The following is a 16,507-nucleotide window of genomic DNA, read 5'->3' as shown; positions in this document are numbered from 1 at the left end:
TCTCTCTCTCTCTCTGTTCTCTCTCTCTCTCTGTTCTCTCTCTCTCTGTTCTCTTTCTCTCCTGTTCTCCTCTCTCTCTGTTCTCTCTCTCCTCTCTCTGTTCTCTCTCTCTCTCTCTGTTCTCTCTCTGTTCTCTCTCTCTCTCTCTGTTCTCTCTCTCTCTCTCTGTTCTCTCTCTCTCTGTTCTCTCTCTCTCTCTGTTCTCTCTCTCTCTCTCTGTGTTCTCCTCTCTCTCTCTCTCTGTTCTCCTCCTCTCTCTCTCACTGTTCTCTCTCTCTCTCTCTCTGTTCTCTCTCTCTCTCTCTCTGTTCTCTCTCTCTCTCTCTCTGTTCTCTCCTCTCTCTCTCTCTGTTCTCTCTCTCTCTCTGTTCTCTTCTCTCTCTGTTCTCTCTCTCTCTTTCTCTCTCTCTCTGTGTCTCTCTCTCTCTCTCTCTGTTCTCTCTCTCTCTGTGTCTCTCTCTCTGTGTTCTCTCTCTCTGCTGTTCTCCTCTCTCTGTGTTCTCTCTCTCTGTGTTCTCTCTCTCTGTGTTCTCTCTCTCTCTGTCTCTCTCTCTGTCTCTCTCTCTGTGTCTCTCTCTCTCTCTGTCTCTCTCTCTCTCTGTCTCTCTCTCTCTCTGTTCTCTCTCTCTCTCTCTGTTCTCTCTCTCTCTCTCTGTTCTCTCTCTCTGTTCTCTCTCTCTCTCTCTGTCTCTCTCTCTCTCTCTGTTCTCTCTCTCTCTCTGTTCTCTCTCTCTCTGTTCTCTCTCTCTCTCTGTTCTCTCTCTCTCTCTGTTCTCTCTCTCTCTCTGTTCTCTCTCTCTCTGTTCTCTCTCTGTTCTCTCCTCTCTGTTCTCTCTCTGTTCTCTCTCTGTTTCTCTCTCTCTCTCTCTGTTCTCTCTCTCTCTCTCTCTGTTCTCTCTCTCTCTCTCTGTTCTCTCTCTCTCTTCTCTCTGTTCTCTCTCTCTCTCTGTTCTCTCTTCTCTCTCTCTTCTCTCTCTCTGTGTTCTCTCCTCTCTCTCTGTGTTCTCTCTCTCTCTCTGTGTTCTCTCTCTCTCTGTGTCTCTCTCTCTCTCTGGTTCTCTCTCTCTGTGTTCTCTCTGTCTCTCTCTCTCTCTGTCTCTCTCTCTCTCGTCTCTCTCTCTCTCTGTGTCTCTCTCTCTCTCTGTTCTCTCTCTCTCTCTCTGTTCTCTCTCTCTCTCTCTGTTCTCTCTCTCTGTTTCTCTCTCTCTCTCTCTGTTTCTCTCTCTCTCTCTCTGTTCTCTCTCTCTCTCTGTTCTCTCTCTCTCTGTTCTCTCTCTCTCTCTCTGTTCTCTCTCTCTCTGTTCTCTCTCTCTCTCTGTTCTCTCTCTCTCTCTGTTCCTCTCTCTGTTCTCTCTCTCTCTCTCTCTGTTCTCTCTCTCTCTCTCTCTGTTCTCTCTCTCTCTCTCTGTTTCTCTCTCTCTCTCTCTCTGTTCTCTCTCTCTCTCTGTTCTCTCTCTCTCTCTGTTCTCTCTCTCTCTCTCTTCTCTCTCTCTCTCTGTGTTCTCTCTCTCTCTGTGTTCTCTCTCTCTCTGTGTTCTCTCTCTCTGTGTTCTCTCTGTCTCTGTCTCTCTCTCTCTCTCTCTCTGTCTCTCTCTCTCTCTCTGTCTCTCCTCTCTCTGTGTCTCTCTCTCTCTCTGTGTCTCTCTCTCTCTCTGTGTCTCTCTCTCTCTCTGTGTCTCTCTCTCTCTCTGTGTCTCTCTCTCTCTCTGTGTCTCTCTCTCTGTGTCCCTCTCTGTGTCTCCCTCTCTGTGTCTCCCCTCTCTGTGTCTCCCTCTCTGTGTCTCCCTCTCTGTGTCTCCCTCTCTGTGTCTCCCTCTCTGTGTCTCCCTCTCTGTGTCTCCCTCTCTGTGTCTCCCTCTCTGTGTCTCCCTCTCTGTGTCTCCCTCTCTGTGTCTCCCTCTCTGTGTCTCCCTCTCTGTGTCTCCCTCTCTGTGTCTCCCTCTCTGTGTCTCCCTCTCTGTGTCTCCCTCTCTGTGTCTCCCTCTCTGTGTCTCCCTCTCTGTGTCTCCCTCTCTGTGTCTCCCTCTCTGTGTCTCCCTCTCTGTGTCTCCCTCTCTGTGTCTCCCTCTCTGTGTCTCCCTCTCTGTGTCTCCCTCTCTGTGTCTCCCTCTCTGTGTCTCCCTCTCTGTGTCTCTGTTCTCTCTCTCTGTTCTCTCTCTCTCTCTGTTCTCTCTCTCTCTCTGTTCTCTCTCTCTCTCTGTTCTCTCTCTCTCTCTGTTCTCTCTCTCTCTCTGTTCTCTCTCTCTCTCTGTTCTCTCTCTCTCTCTGTTCTCTCTCTCTCTCTGTTCTCTCTCTCTCTCTGTTCTCTCTCTCTCTCTGTTCTCTCTCTCTCTCTGTTCTCTCTCTCTCTCTGTTCTCTCTCTCTCTCTGTTCTCTCTCTCTCTCTGTTCTCTCTCTCTCTGTTCTCTCTCTCTCTCTGTTCTCTCTCTCTCTCTGTTCTCTCTCTCTCTCTGTTCTCTCTCTCTCTCTGTTCTCACTCTCACTCTCACTCTCACTCTCACTCTCACTCTGTCTGTCTTCCCCTCTCTCTCTCTCTCTCTCTGTCACCCTGCTTTTCTCTGTCTCCTTCTCTCTCTCCCTGTCTGTCTCTCACCCCATCCCCCCTTATCTCTGTCTCTCACCCCATCCCCCTTATCTCTGTCTCCCCCCCTTATCTCTGTCTCCCCCCCCTTATCTCTGTCTCCCCCCCCTTATCTCTGTCTCCCCCCCCTTATCTCTGTCTCCCCCCCCCTTATCTCTGTCTCCCCCCCCCTTATCTCTGTCTCCCCCCCCTTATCTCTGTCTCCCCCCCCTTATCTCTGTCTCCCCCCCCCTTATCTCTGTCTCCCCCCCCTTATCTCTGTCTCCCCCCCCCTTATCTCTGTCTCCCCCCCCTTATCTCTGTCTCCCCCCCCCTTATCTCTGTCTCCCCCCCCCTTATCTCTGTCTCCCCCCCTTATCTCTGTCTCCCCCCCCTTATCTCTGTCTCCCCCCCTTATCTCTGTCTCCCCCCCCCTTATCTCTGTCTCCCCCCCCTTATCTCTGTCTCCCCCCCCCTTATCTCTGTCTCCCCCCCCTTATCTCTGTCTCCCCCCCTCTCTGTCTCCCCCCTCTCTGTGTCTCCCTCTCTGTGTCTCCCTCTCTGTGTCTCCCTCTCTGTGTCTCCCTCTCTGTGTCTCCCTCTCTGTGTCTCCCCTCTCTGTGTCTCCCTCTCTGTGTCTCCCCTCTCTGTGGTCTCCCCTCTCTGTGTCTCCCTCTCTGTGTCTCCCTCTCTGTGTCTCCCTCTCTGTGTCTCCCTCTCTGTGTCTCCCTCTCTGTGTCTCCCTCTCTGTGTCTCCCTCTCTGTGTCTCCCTCTCTGTGTCTCCCTCTCTGTGTCTCCCTCTCTGTGTCTCCCTCTCTGTGTCTCCCTCTCTGTCTCTCTCTCTCTGTCTCTCTCTCTCTGTCTCTCTCTCTCTGTCTCTCTCTCTGTGTCTCTCTCCTCTGTGTCTCTCTCTCTGTCTCTCTCTCTGTCTCTCTGTCTCTCTCTCTCTGTTCTCTCTCTCTGTTCTCTCTCTCTGTTCTCTCTCTCTGTTCTCTCTCTCTGTTCTCCTCTCTCTGTTTCTCTCTCTCTGTTCTCTCTCTCTGTTCTCTCTCTCTGTTCTCTCTCTCTGTTCTCTCTCTCTTTTCTCTCTCTCTGTTCTCTCTCTCTGTTCTCTCTCTCTCTCTGTTCTCTCTCTCTCTCTGTTCTCTCTCTCTCTCTGTTCTCTCTCTCTCTCTGTTCTCTCTCTCTCTCTGTTCTCTCTCTCTCTCTGTTCTCTCTCTCTCTCTGTTCTCTCTCTCTCTCTCTGTTCTCTCTCTCTCTCTGTTCTCTCTCTCTGTTCTCTCTCTCTCTCTGTTCTCTCTCTCTCTCTGTTCTCTCTCTCTCTGTTCTCTCTCTCTCTGTTCTCTCTCTCTCTCTGTTCTCTCTCTCTGTTCTCTCTCTCTCTGTTCTCTCTCTCTCTCTGTTCTCTCTCTCTCTCTGTTCTCTCTCTCTCTCTGTTCTCTCTCTCTCTGTTCTCTCTCTCTCTGTTCTCTCTCTCTCTGTTCTCTCTCTCTCTGTTCTCTCTCTCTCTGTTCTCTCTCTCTCTGTTCTCTCTCTCTCTGTTCTCTCTCTCTCTGTTCTCTCTCTCTCTGTTCTCTCTCTCTCTGTTCTCTCTCTCTCTGTTCTCTCTCTCTCTGTTCTCTCTCTCTCTGTTCTCTCTCTCTCTGTTCTCTCTCTCTCTCTCTGTTCTCTCTCTCTCTCTCTCTGTTCTCTCTCTCTCTCTGTTCTCTCTCTCTCTCTGTTCTCTCTCTCTCTCTGTTCTCTCTCTCTCTCTGTTCTCTCTCTCTCTCTGTTCTCTCTCTCTCTCTGTTCTCTCTCTCCCTCTCACTCTCACTCTATCTCTGTCTGTCTTCCCCTCTCTCTCTCTCTCTCTGTCACCCTGCTTTTCTCTGTCTCCTTTCTCTCTCTCCCTGTCTGTCTCTCACCCCATCCCCCCTTATCTCTGTCTCTCACCCCATCCCCCCTTATCTCTGTCTCCCCCCTTATCTCTGTCTCCCCCCTTATCTCTGTCTCCCCCCCTTATCTCTGTCTCCCCCCCTTATCTCTGTCTCCCCCCCTTATCTCTGTCTCCCCCCCTTATCTCTGTCTCCCCCCCTTATCTCTGTCTCCCCCCCTTATCTCTGTCTCCCCCCCTTATCTCTGTCTCCCCCCCCTTATCTCTGTCTCCCCCCCCTTATCTCTGTCTCCCCCCCCCTTATCTCTGTCTCCCCCCCCTTATCTCTGTCTCCCCCCCCTTATCTCTGTCTCCCCCCCCTTATCTCTGTCTCCCCCCCCTTATCTCTGTCTCCCCCCCCCTTATCTCTGTCTCCCCCCCCTTATCTCTGTCTCCCCCCCCTTATCTCTGTCTCCCCCCCCTTATCTCTGTCTCCCCCCCCCTTATCTCTGTCTCCCCCCCCTTATCTCTGTCTCCCCCCCCTTATCTCTGTCTCCCCCCCCTTATCTCTGTCTCCCCCCCCTTTCTCTCTATCTGTGTCTTTCCCCCCCTTTATCTCTATCTGTGTCTTCACCCCCCCTTTATCTCTATCTGTGTCTTCCCCCCCTTTTCTCTCTGTCTCTCTCTGTCTGCCCCTTTCTCTTTCGCTCTCTCCCCCCCCTTATCTGTCTCCCCCCCCCCACTTCTCCCTGTCTCCCCCCCCACTTCTCCCTGTCTCCCCCCCCCCCCCACTTCTCCCTGTCTGTCTCCCTCCCCCCCACTTCTCTCTGTTTGTCTCCCTCCCCCCCACTTCTCTCTGTTTGTCTCCCTCCCCCATTTCTCTGTCTCCCCCCCCACCCCACTTCTCTCAGTCTGTCTTCCCCCCCTTCTCCCTGTTTTCCCCTTTGTGTCTCTTTCTCTGTCTCCCCCCTTTCTCTGTTTGTCACCCTCCAATTTTCTCTCTGTCTCTCTCTCTCTCTCTCTGTCTCCCCCTTTCTCTCTGTCTGTCTCCCCCCCTTTCTCTTTCACCCCCCCCCAATTTTCTCTCTCTTTGTCTCCTTTCTTTCTCTCTCTCTCTGTCTGTGTCTGTTTGTTCCCCCTTTTCCTGTCTCTGTCTCCCCTCATCTCTCTCTCTGTCTATCTCCCCCCACTTCTCTCTCTGTCTATCTCCCCCTTTCTTTTTGTTTCCCTCAACTTCTCTGTCTGTCTGTCTCCTGTCTCTCTTTTGTCTCTGTCTGTCTGTCTGTCTCTCTTCTCCCCCCCCCTTTCTCTCTGTCTGTTCCCCCCCTTTTCTCTCTCTCTGTCTCCCCCTTTTTTCTGTCTTCCCCTTCCATCTCTCTCTCTCTCTCTCTCTCGCTCTCTGTATCTCCCCTTGTTCTCTCTCTCTGTATCTCCCCTTGTTCTCTCTCTCTGTATCTCCCCTTGTTCTCTCTCTCTCTCTGTATCTCCCCTTGTTCTCTCTCTCTCTGTCTGTATCTCCCCTTGTTCTCTCTCTCAATGTCTGTCTCTCCCCATTCTCTTGCTCTCTGTTCCTCCATTCTCTCTCTCTCTCTCTCTGTGTCTATCTGTCTCCTACCCCCATTCCCCCTCTCTCTCTGTTTGTCTCGCTCCCCATTCTCTTTCAGTCTGTCTATCCCCATTCTCTCTCTCTCTGTGTCCAATCCCCATTCTTTCTGTCTGTCTCTCCCCCCCCACTTTCTCTCTGTCTTCTCTCTCCCCCCCCCCCCCCCCCCCCCAACCACCCTTTCTCCCCTTTCTCTGTCCTATGAATTTGATGCAAATCTACATCACATTAGTTTCTAGTTCAGAATAGGTCACGGGAGAGGAGGAGTGTTTTCAGTCTGTTTAAATTCGCGGTGCTACGTGGGGGTAACATTCACAAAGCCTGAGGTCACTGATAATGGTAAAAGCTGTGTTCTGATCTCTGACTGAAAGAGTAACTGGTGACATATCCTGAAATGTGACCACAGGTTAACTCCAATATTATTACAATTGTGGGGTGGTTGGACTAACTGAAGAGAGAAACCTGAATACATTAATAGTTGTAACGACAGTGTGTAGTAGCCATTATAAAAGGTGTGGATTTCCTCTGCCCTGTATCTTAAGGAAGGCATTCTCCTTTGAGTGTCTCGTTGCTTGTGTGGCACAATCACACGCGTTTTAAAAAAGTGTCCCCGAACTCTAGATTCCAGGTATTTCAATCCTTTATTATTGTATCTTCAGTGACACTGATTTCTCTAACCTTGTCGCTCATTCCCTTCCAATTCTGACCCGGTATCATTTCCCCATGGTTCCTGTGGCCAGAATTGAAGAGTTGCAATTGTAAAGTTCTACTGTTGAGCCTCTGTACACTTCTGCTCTGCTAATTATGTATTCTGATATTCCGATTTGTTTCAAATTGCAAGTTGTCTAGATGTGGAAAGGGATTGTGTCTCGTATTATTTCTGCATCCCTTTCTTAGCCTGTGCTACTTCAGTTCCAGTACTGTATATTTGTGATGCACTTTTTTTAAGCTAATGTGGAATACAGTTACCAATGAATTTCATTTGCCTTTGTCTGTTTAGTTGTGTGACCAATCTGAATTTTTCTGCATTCCTCTTTTGCCTCCTCACTGTCATGATGGCTCCCCTCATGTTACTGTCATTAACTGATTTAACTGGGAAATTAGCAATCACTGCTCTAAATGGTTCACACGTGAAGATTTGCTTTCTTGCTCCTGTGATGAGTCTCCTGTACGATCTAAAATTGAGTCAGACAGCACAGAAACAGGCCCTTCAGCCCTCATGTCTATACTAAGACTCCCCATGTCTGTCCCACATTTGCTTTTAGTGCAGTTCATGTGTGCACGAGTGAGAGATTGTTGAACCGTGTTTTGAAGGCATCCCGTGAGGCAATGTTATGTTTTAATTCTTTTGAAGCACACGGTAAATATCCCATTTGAAAGTGTTGACGCGAATCACAAAGTTCTTCCCCCTAGACTGGGGAAGTCCAAGACGAGAGGAGGGATAGGTTGAAGCTGAGAGGGGACAGATTTAAGAGAGACCCGAGCAGTATCACTTTCGTTTGTGGAACGAGCTGTCAGGGGAAGTGGTGGAGGCCGATTTCAGATACAACCTATTCAGGAATGTTGTACAGCTCTGCAGCTGACCTGACTTGTACCTGGACCTCTGGGCTCAGAAGTAGGGCACTACCACAGTATTAGGACCTAACAAACTCTGTTTGTTTTGAATCTGACTGAATTTACACACAACTGGATTTTTTTCCCTACCATTAAATATATTAAACACCGCTCGTAAATCACCCATGTTGAATCACCCATTGAGGGCTAATATCTCCGTTTTTAGATCTTTATTTTAAACAATCTATTCAGATGATACAGCTGTAGAGTAAGGTAGGACTTGAACCAGGGTCTCCTGTTTCAGAGGTGAGGGCACTACCAGTGCACTGCAAGACCCATAACATATTTTTTAAAATGCAGAGTCCAATGGGCATCATTTGTCCTTTATCTGTAACTGTAATGGTTGAGCCTTAAAGGGGCTTGCATTTTTAAATGTGATGTGGAGGAGCTGATGTTAGGTGGGGTGGACAAAGTTAAAAATCACACAACACCAGGTTATCGTCCAACAGGTTTATTTGGAAGGACTAGCTTTCAGAGCGCTGCTCCTTCATCAGGTAGCTAGTGGGGCAGGATCATATGAAAAAGGATTTATAGTAAAAGATCATAGTGTCATACAACTGATGCGATGTATTGAACAAATATAGATTGCTGTTAAGTCTTTAACCACTTCGAATGGGGATGCAGGTTTCGATTGATTAATATGTAAACCACAGAACTTCTTTCAAGTCACAGTCTGGAGATAACTTAATGTTTTATATTTTAAAAAGGTGACGTCTCAGCTCAGATAATGCATTAAAGGTGTGAGGTTTAGAGTCTGTCGGTATCCCAGCCTGGAGTCAGACTGGTTCTGTTTCCAAAGTAGGAATTTATAAAATGTCACATGGACTGACTTCCTATAGATTGTGTGCTTTTTGAACAAAATAGAATGTATCTGCAAATACAAATCTGCAAATGAAAATTCACTCCATGGACTGAAATTGTGTGCATTCATTGGGTCGGGTATGTTTTGGCATCGCCCTTTGGGTGCCGATCATTTGGCACCGCCGTTTTGGCTCTAAATTGTTTTGGCGCTCATTACTTTGGCGCCGAGTTGTTTTGGTGCCTTTGTCATATCTTGATTAAATGTCCCATCTGCATACCAGACTTCCAAACCAAGTAAAAAAAAAACTACTCAGCTCTTTCAACTAAAAATTAAAATTCTCTCATCTTGTTGACCACTATCGCCAATTAAAAAGCCTTCACATTGACCATTGCTCGTCACAGAAAATTTGTACTTGTCACAGGCCACTAACTCGTTTGAACGAACAGGATTTGGAGGAGCAGAATTGATTTGATTTTGTTTTCTTCGTACGATTTTTTTCATAGCGTCTGAAGTTGGAAGTGCGGCCTGAACAGATTGAGAACTATTTTCAATGCAAACATTTATAACTGATGACGGCACTTCAAAAGTTTCCTCAGCTTTACATTTTACACTTATTTTGATGGTGGCAACTTCCACACTTACTGCTGAAGCACCATGAGAATGCCCGTTCACTTCTTTTACTACTTCATGGTTTTCAATGTGAATGCGACCTTTGCACTCGTTCTTTAATGCACATCTCCAAAACTTTAAAGATGGGTCGCTTTTGCTACATTTATCAAACACATATAGATAACCATCGTGTGAAAAGTTTGGTTTGTCTCTCTTGCTTAGAATGTTTTCAGCCATTTCTGGTGTGGGCTCTACAAGAAAATAGAAAGAAAATTGTACTACAGCTTTCCAATGTGAAGACAGAAGGGCTTAAGTATCATCAAGGCAGGAGATGACTATTAACAATTGTTAAATGAGAAAATGATTACAAAACGAGCAGGCCGTTAATCATCCTCTCTTCTTTAACCAAACAAGACTTTGTTTTTAAATTCTGAATTGGCGCCAAAATAGCTCAGTGCCAAAGTAATGAGCACCAAAACAGTTTAGAGCCAAAATGGTAGGGCCAAATGATTGGCGCCAAATAGTCCCATTCCGGCATTCATGTGTGTGCGTGAGGGAATGAGTGAGTGTGCATGCTTGATAGTGTGCGCGTGAGTGTAGTGGAGTATATGCCTGTGAGAGGGTTTGTGTGTGTGTGTTTGAGAGAGACCGAGAGTGTGTGTGTGTGTATAGTGTAATGAGGTCAGCTGTAGTGTGACATGAACCCAAGATCCTGGTTGAGGCCATTCCCATGGGTACCGAACTTGGGTATCAGCCTCTGTTCTGTGACTCTCCATTGTTGTGTATCTGAATTCTGCGATGGAGGACAGTCACTCGAAGATCCGAGGCAGAATGTCCGAGACCGCTGAAGTGTTGCCGGACTGGCGATTGTTGTGTGGTGTCCATCCATCCGTTGTCATTGTGTCTGCTTGGTCTCACCAATGTACCATGCCTCGGGGAATCCTTGCCTGCAGCGTATGAGAGAGACGACGTTGGCCGAGTAACATGAGTACCTGCCGCGTACAAAATGGGTGGTGTCTCCACGTGTAATGGTGGTATCCATATCGACACTCTGACGCATCTTAAAATGATTTTCATGACAGGGTTGTACGGTGTCATGGTTGATGTCCTGAAGGCTGGGCGGTTTACTGAAAACAATGATCTGTTTAAGTTTGGCGGTTGTTTAAAGGTGAGAAGTGGTGGTGTGGGGAAGGTCTTGGCGAGGTGCTCATCCTCATTGATAATGTGTTGCAGTTCACGAAGAACATGGCATAGTTTCTTCACTCCTGGGAAGTACTGAACAACGAAGGCGACCCTGTTGGTCGTATCCTGTATCTGTCTCTTGAGGTCATTACTGTTTCTCACTGTGGCACATTGGAACTGGCAACCAATCACCAACACACCCACAAATATGGGATGAACAATCTGTAGGCAGTCAGTTAATTGACAATTTATAAATTCCTACTTTGGAAATAGAACCAGTCTGACTCCAGGTTGGAATTTAGATTCCAATCCCTCACCTTTTAGGCATTATCTGAGCTGAGATGACACCTTATTTAAATCAAACCTTATGTTATCTTGGGACTGTGTCATGAAAAAAGTTCTAGGATTTATGTATTAATGAATCGAAACCTGCATCCCATTCTAAGACTTAACAGCAATCTAGGTTTGTTCAATACATCGCGTCAGTTGTATGACACTTTGATCTTTTGCGACAAATTGTGTCCTATGTTCCTGCCCCACCAGTTCCCTGACAAAGGAGCAGTGCTCTGAAAGCTAGTGCTTCCAAATAAACCTGTTGGACTATAACCCGGTGTTGCGAGGTGTTTAATTTTTAAATGTGACACACTACATCAGTGCCTAAAGATCAAGTCAGCTCAAGTATCTTCAGACTGTGGCTGAATGTGTGGCTTTTCCTATTCAGATTAACTGATAAAGTGAGAGATTGTATTACTGGCAGGTTCCCTTCACAAACCTCACAAGTTGTTCTTACTACCATGGGAGTCTACGCTTAGTGAGGAACAGCAGTTGTTGTCATGGTAACTTGACTCTGAAAGTTTATCTGTGTTATGTTAAGCTTGCTTTGCCTTCCGCTGTTCCAGTCTGACCTTTTCTCCCTGCTGCTTGGTCAAGTCTGGAGCATCAGTTCTGCTATCATCAGGCCAGTTCAAATCCATGCCCAAATCTTGACTACCAGGAAGCGGTTTCAGTTAATCTAGTGAAAACGGGATGTGTGGACAGTTGAAATGTGTCAGGTTACAAGGGAACTCCGTGGTTAGCATTGGTGCCTCACAGCGCCAGGGACTCTGGTTCGATTCCAGCCTCTGGCGACTGTGAGGAGTTTGCACATTCTCCCCAATTCTGTGTGAGTTTCCTCCAGCTGCTCTGGTTTCCTCCCACAGTCCAAGGATGTGCAGGTTAGGTGGATTGGCCGTGCAAAATTACCCTATAAGTGTCCATGAATGTGCAAGGTAGGTGGATTGGTCATGGGAAATGCAGGGTTACAGGGATTGGATGGGGGGGGGAGGGGGGTGCATCTAGGTGGGATGGTCTTCAGAGGGTCAATGTGGATTCGATGGGCCAGATGGCCTCCTTCCACAGTGGGGATTCTTGGTTGCACATTGACCCTGGAGCTGCCTAGACGTTGACATCTACCATTTGACTCAGAAGACTGGCTAGGTAGCAAACCCATCTACCCAATAACCCAAAATGGTTGGCCTACTCCTGTTGCTATTTCCATTCAGACCTTTGAGCCTGCATTGCCATTCAATATGATTGTGGCTGATCATCCAACTCAGCCCCCTGTTTTCTTCCCTTTGATTCCTTCACCCCAAGAACTGTATCTAACTCCTGAAAACCTTCCGTTGGTTTTGCTTCAAACGCTTTCTATGGCAGTGAATTGCATAGACTCCCCAATCTCTGGGTGAAGATGTTTCTCCTCCTCCCCATTCCTAAACGGCCTATGCTGTATCCTTAGACTGTGAGCCCTGCTTCTGATTATTTGGGTATTTTCCCACCAGCCTGAGTCAGGACGGACCATTTTGGGTAGGTTGGAGGCCCCATGGCCTCAAGAAGGCCTTTGAAACCTGTCACCTTTGTCACCCTCACTGTACAACCTGGTAATGATGTCTGCTCTAACAACAAGCTCTATAACTGCAGGATCAAAGGATCATCAGTTGTTAAGTTGAATTGCCTGCACAGAGTGGAATACTCCTGAATGGATTGTTATGAAGGACAAGCCCTCCCTCGCTCTCCAGCCCCACCCCTATGTAAGTCCTACGGTCAAAGTGACCATTACGTTATCTTCTCGGAGTTGGCCAATTTGCCACGCCCCCTTGTGGAAACTCCAAGCCAAAATTAGGAATGGGAAAGAAGTATCCCTGGAGTTTTGAATCACATGCACTCCCAATTTCAACCAATTGTTTCCTGTTGTCTGTTATTCCCATAACCATGAATAAAAAAAAATCAGAGAAAAATGTGATGAGTGTTTTTGTTTTCCAATTTCCCTTTGCTCTATCTCCTGGTTTTCTGCCAGTAGACAACTGGCAGCTCTGGAACATTCCTGGAAAGTCGGCCATCTTGGGCCGAACGAAGATCCTCGTTGTTTTGAGCCTAACTAATAGGAGGTTTGTCAGCCCCTATTTACAGGAGCTGATGACTCTCTACTGCTTGGGCACTGACCTCAATTGTACTGCACCAAATAAAAACACTTTATTGTCACTGACACTTCATTTAAAATCAGGGTCAAAATAAGAAAATTTTTATACATTCGTGAGTACGAAATTTCATGGAGTTCTCTTGTGTATCTGCGTTCATGTGACTGTGTAAATTCGAACACTTATTAGTATTTCTCAAAGCCCAGTCATTGCCTGAAATGGACTCCGACTTACAAATACACCTACCTTGGTTAAAGTCTAAGGGTTTTGATGAACAATGAGACGATGCAGCATGTGCAGAAATTTGAGTTGTGGCCATGATCAAAAACCCATTCTAGGAGCCACATTGCATGTTTAGTTTGGGAAAGGAGAATAGCCTGCACCTTGAACCGAAATGGCAGCTAATTTTCTGTGATGCATCTAGGGCCATTGGAGCAGACACTGCAAGATTGCTGTATTTTCTGGAACGCATATAACAGAAGTGGCTGAAGAAGACACACACTGACTATTGAGCAGCAGATCAACTCTGACAGGAAGAGATAGCGAATGCCAGTCTAATTATGCATTGCTTTTCATAGCGTCCATTTGCTGCGGCAATGGCTTTGTGGTGAGCAAGTGCAGATTATTATTGTTGGGTCTCTTTAGGAAATGGGATGGCATGTAAACTCAGTACCCACCATTCTTAATGCCATCTTATTGCCACCTTCCAGGATCTATGGAGATGGGATTCCATGAGTGTAATACAATCTGATCGTAGCTAAGCTCCTGCAATGTATTATTCTTTTAGTTTTCTTCAGTTTCGATCGGGTGCAGCTTGTCTTTGTGGAGAAACCAAAAATGCAGTGTGCAGGAGGAGGCCACTAACCCGGTCTGTGTGTGCTGCTGGCATGGAGCAAGCTAGTGGAATCCTACTTCTCAGCTTGCTCTGTCGTCCCGCGAGTCGCAGTCCCTCAAGCGCTCGGGCGGCTGTTTGAAGATGCAACGGGGAGTTCTCGTTCTTGGGCAGAGAATTTCAGACCCTTGCTTTGAAGGGAAAAGCATTCTCTCAACATCCCCACTCCTCCCAGCAATTCTTCTGCTCATCCCGACAAACTGCGCCTCCTGCTTGGTGACTTCTCTGTTATAAAGGGAATGGGACCCGCCGATTTGCTGTGGCTGGCTCCCTGCCCCTGATGAAATCGCTGCGATCTTCCAATGGTAACAATCCCCGCCTATCTTATTTTTTTCGTCAGACCTTCTTTTCATTTGCTGATATGCCGGAGTGCAAGTCATAAACTGTTTGCTGGACCCTCATTTTCCAGGGATCAGCAAGGCCTCACTGATTGCAGGCATGACAGATCCTGCTTCAACACATGTTAGAGTCTGAGTTTCAGGCTCTAACTGCTTTTCCCATGTGGTGGCATAGATCTGTCAGGCCTCTGCAGTATCCAGGTCTGTCACGCCTGCAATGCCAGGTCTGGTATTTGTCCCTGATTGAGTCATAGAGATGTACAACACGGAAACAAACCCTTCGGTCCAGCTTGTCCACACCGACCAGATATCCCAACCCAATCTAGTCCCATTTCCCAGCACTTGGTCCATATCCCTCCAAACCCTTCCTATTCATATACCCATCCAGATGCCTTTTAAATGTTGTAATTGTACCAGCCTCCACCACTTCCTCTGGCAGCTCATTCCATACCTGTACCACCCTCTGTGTGCAAAAGTTGTCACATAGATACCTTTTAAATCTTCTCCCTCTCACACTAAACCTACACCCTCTAGTTCTGGACTCCCCCACCCTGGGGAAATGACCTGGTCTATTTACCCTATCCACGCCCCACATGATTTTGTAAATCTCCTCAGGCCACCTCCTCAGCCTCTGACGCTCCAAGGAAAACAGCTACAGAAACCTCACTTTGAGGCTCCTGGTGTGAGCAGTCCTGATGTAATTGGCCTGGTTACTGGGCCCAGGTGTGGGGCTTAGGGCCTTTGGGGCCAATGTTGTGTATTACCCCATTACATGAAGAAACATCTTGTTGCTGAACAATCCATTAGGAAGCAGGGGCAATTATCACTGAGGGTCAAGTCCACACGGCCAACCGAAACCTTTAAATCTGCCGCCCTCAAAAACAAAAATGACCCCACTGTGTTTACAAATTACTGTTCCATTGCCAACTTCCCTTTCCTCTCCAATGTTCTTGAACACACTACTGCTTCGCAAATACATGTCCCACCTTTTCTAGAACTCTGATTGTCAGGTTTTCATCTCTGCCTTAACTCGGAAATGGTGCTCACCAAAGTGTGTGTGTGAGCACGTGTGTGAGTGTGAGAGCGCGTGTGTGAGAGCGCTCGTGTGTGAGAGCACGCGTGTGTGTGAGCACGCATGTGTGTGTGAGCACACGGGTGCATGTGAGCATATGTGTGTGTGTGAGAGCACGCATGTTTGAGCTCACTTGTGTGAGCACACGTGTGCTCGCTTGTGTGAGCACACGCATGTGTGTGCGTATGAGTGTGTGCGTATGAGCACGTGCGTGCGCGTGTGAGAGAGTATGTGAGCACGTGTATGTGTGAGCACGAGTGTGCGCACGTCTGCATGCGTGAGAGTATGTGTGTGAACATGTGTGTGAACACGTGTGTGAGCACGTGTGTGTATGTGTGAACATGTGTGTGAACACGTGTGTGAGCACGTGTGTGTATGTGTGAGCACGTGTGTATGTGTGTGAGCACGTGTGTGTATGTGTGTGAGCACGTGTGTGTATGTGTGTGAGCACGTGTGTGAGTATGTGTATGTGTGTGAGCGTGTGTGTGTGTATGTGTGTGAGCACGTGTGTGTATGTGTGTGAGCACGTGTCTGTGTATGTGTGTGAGCACGTGTGTGAGCATGTGTGAGCACGTGTGTGAGCATGTGTGTATGTGTGTGAGTACGTGTAAGCACGTGTATGTGTGTGAGTATGTGTGTAAGCACGTGTGTATGTGTGTGAGCACGTGTGTGAGAGCACGTGTGTGTATGTGTGTGAGCGCGTCTGGTGTGAGTATGTGTGTGAGCGCGTCTGGTGTGAGTATGTGTGTGAGCACGTGTGTGAGTATGTGTGTGAGCACGTGTGTGAGTATGTGTGTGAGCACGTGTGAGTATGAGTGCGAGTGTGTGTGAGCACGTGTGCGCGTATGTGTGTGAGCACGTATGTGCATGTGTGTGTGAGCACGTGTATGTGAGCGCGTCTGGTGTGAGCACGTGCGTGTGTGAGCACGTGTGCGTATGTGTGTGAGCACGTGAGTGAGAACATGAGTGTGAGCGTACGTGTGTGAGCGCACGTGTGAGCACGTGAGTGTGAATGTACGTGTGTGAGTACGTTTGTGTGTGAGCACGTGTGCATATGTATGTGTGTGAGCACGTGTGCACACGTATGTGTGTGAGTACGTGTGTGTGTGAGTACGTGTGTGTGTGTGAGCACGTGTGAGTACGTGTGTGTGTGAGCACGTGTGAGTACGTGTGTGTGAGAGCACGTGAGTATGTGTGTGTGAGAGCACGTGAGTACGTGTGTGTGTGAGCACGTGAGTACGTGTGTGTGTGAGCACGTGTGAGTACGTGTGTGTGAGCACGTGTGTGTGTGAGTACGTGTGTGTGTGAGCACGTGTGAGTACGTGTGTGTGAACACGTGTGAGTACGTGTGTGTGTGAACACGTGTGCGCACGTGTGTGTGTGTGAGCACGTGTGCGCGTGTGTGTGTGTGAGCACGTGTGCGCGTGTGTGTGTGTGAGCATGTGTGAGCACGTGTGTGTGAGCACGTGTGCGCGTGTGTGTGTGTGCGCACGTGTGTGTGTGTGAGCACGTGTGCGCACGTGTGTGTG

Source organism: Chiloscyllium plagiosum, unplaced genomic scaffold (genome assembly GCF_037043375.1).
Source record: "Chiloscyllium plagiosum isolate Xiang-an unplaced genomic scaffold, Cpla_swu_hap1 HiC_scaffold_13, whole genome shotgun sequence".
Lineage (NCBI taxonomy): Eukaryota > Metazoa > Chordata > Chondrichthyes > Orectolobiformes > Hemiscylliidae > Chiloscyllium > Chiloscyllium plagiosum.
This window is presented reverse-complemented; position numbering follows the sequence as displayed.